Raw genomic sequence first — 2,500 nt, 5'->3', positions numbered from 1 at the left:
CCTTGTAAACACTCCCTGTCCTCCTCTGCCTCTACCCTCCCTGCCAATATCCCTTCACTCCCTCCAAGGACATTTCCCCTTCTCCCTCCCCTGCCACCTAATCTCCCTGCCAACACTCCTCCCCTCTTCCTTCCCTTACTTATACCTCTTTTTTAACCTTTTCCCCTCTCTACCTCTACCCACCCCCCTTCCCTCCCTCTCCCCTGCCACCTATCCACCCTGCCAACACTCCCCCTTCCGTCCCTGCCAACACTCCTTCCCTCTCCCTTCCTCACTTTTACCTCTTTTTTTTTTTTTAAATCTTTTTCCCCTCTCTACCTCTAACCCACCCCTCTCCTCATCCCTCTCTCTCCCCTGCCACCTATCCACCCTGCCTACACTCCCCTTTCCCTCCCTGCCAACACCCCTTCTCTTCCTTCCCTTACTTATACCTCTTTTTTAACCTTCTCCCCTCTCTATCTCTAACACCCCCTTCCCTCCCTCTCCCCTGCCACCTTCTCACCCTGCCAACACCCCCCTCCCCCCTGCCACCTTCCCACCCTGCATGACAGAATCCATGAGGCAACATATCACCTCCAATTTTCCAACCTCTCGTGCGCTGATGAGGCAGTTGGTGGTGCCAGGAATAACAACTTACTGGCGCGATGGGAGGATGAGGGGAGGGGGTGAGGGGAGGGGGTGAGAGGAAGTGGGGGAGGGGGTGTGGGGTAAGGGGGTGAGGGGAGGAGGTGAGGGGAGGGGTATGAGGGGAGGAGGGGATGAGGGGAGGGGGTGGAGGAGAGGGGATGAGGGGGAGAAGGAGAGGGGAGGGGGTGAGGGTGAGGGTGAGGGAGGGGGAGAGGGAGGGAGGAGGAGAAGAGGGAAGAGAGGGGGTGAAAAGGGGGAAGGGGGGAAGGGGAGGGGAGGGGGAAAGAGGAGAGAGAATATGGGGTAGAAGGGGAGGAGGGGCTTTGAAGGGGAAGAGGAGCGGGGAGGGGAAGAGAAGAGGGGTGGGAGAGAGGAGAGGAGGAGGAATGGGGATGAGGGGGAGGAGGAGGGAAGGAAGAGATAGTGCAATTCTTGTTCCTAACTAAACGAGAACAAAATATCATAAAAAACACACACACATACCACACGCACACACACACACACACACACACACACACACACACACACACACACACACACACACACCACATACACAAACACCCACCCACCCACAAACACATCCACACACCCCGAACCCATCCACACACGCATAAACACAAACGCACACAAAAACACACACGAGGATGTTAAACGCACACACAGGCAAACACTAACACATCATCTATGCACGTAAAGCAATTAAGAGCCAAACCAATAATCATTCTCGGAAAATATTAACTGTAGGCGTCGAGCCAACAACATTTTTCCCCCGAAGAGAAAATCAACATATTTAAAAAAATCGTCTTATATATGAGGTCGCTCCCCCCCCCCCCCCCTTCATTAAAAACCTCGAAATAATTAATGAATTCTCCGTGTGTGTGTATATCTGTTTTTTTTTTCTCTCTCTCTCTCTCTCTCTCTCTTTATATTTTTTTATTCCTTTTCTCTCTCTCTCTCGCTCTTTTTTACTTTTTTATTCATTTTTTTCTTTTACTTTTTAAATCCTTTTCTCTCTTTCTCTCTCTTTTTTTTTTTTACTTTTTATTCCTTTTCTCTCTCTCTCTCTCTCTCTCTCTCTCTCTCTCTCTCTTTTACATTCCCGACATCTCTTCGTCGTGTTTCTGTTCTTCTATCTTTTCTATCTATTCACCCTCGTTTCTCCATTTCTTTCTTTACTTATTCATCCCTTTCATACCTCCATTACCTTTAATATGGAAAACCGAAGAGAAAATCCAACAATACGACAATAAATAAATAAATAAATAAGCATATAAACAGATGAAATGGAGAAAGAATAGACGGGAGAAAGAGGTAGACAGATAGATAGAAACAGGTACGTAGTTAGACAAATAGATGCGTAGATAAATAGATATACATAGAGACATACAGAAAGAGAGAAAGATAGAAAGAGAATGACAGAATAGAGAAAAAAGAAAAAAAAAATGGAATACAGACAAAAGAGAATATTTAACAAACGGAGAAAAAGGGAATAAAGAAGCAGAGAGAGAAATAATAAATACGGGTATGACAAAACACAGAAAAAATAGAACTAAACAAGAACGTGAGAGAAGATGAGAGGAGAAAAGATAGATGTTTAGATAGATAGAAAGATAGACAGACAGACAGATAGACAGAAATATAGACAAACAGGTAGATATAAATAAATAGACTGGCAGATAAATAGATACACAGATAAATAGACATACAGAGAAATAAATAAATAGCGACAGATAGATAATCAGATAGAAAGAGATAGAGAAACTCGAAGGGGAATCAGAACATACGAAAGCGGAAAGGAACAATAATGACGATAATTATTAAAGAAAAAAAGAAAGAAAAGAAAAAACATTGAAAAGTGGAGAAAAGGAGAAAT

Source organism: Penaeus vannamei, chromosome 16 (assembly GCF_042767895.1).
Source record: "Penaeus vannamei isolate JL-2024 chromosome 16, ASM4276789v1, whole genome shotgun sequence".
NCBI classification, from domain to species: Eukaryota; Metazoa; Arthropoda; class Malacostraca; order Decapoda; family Penaeidae; genus Penaeus; species Penaeus vannamei.
Note: the sequence above shows the minus strand (reverse complement) of the source record.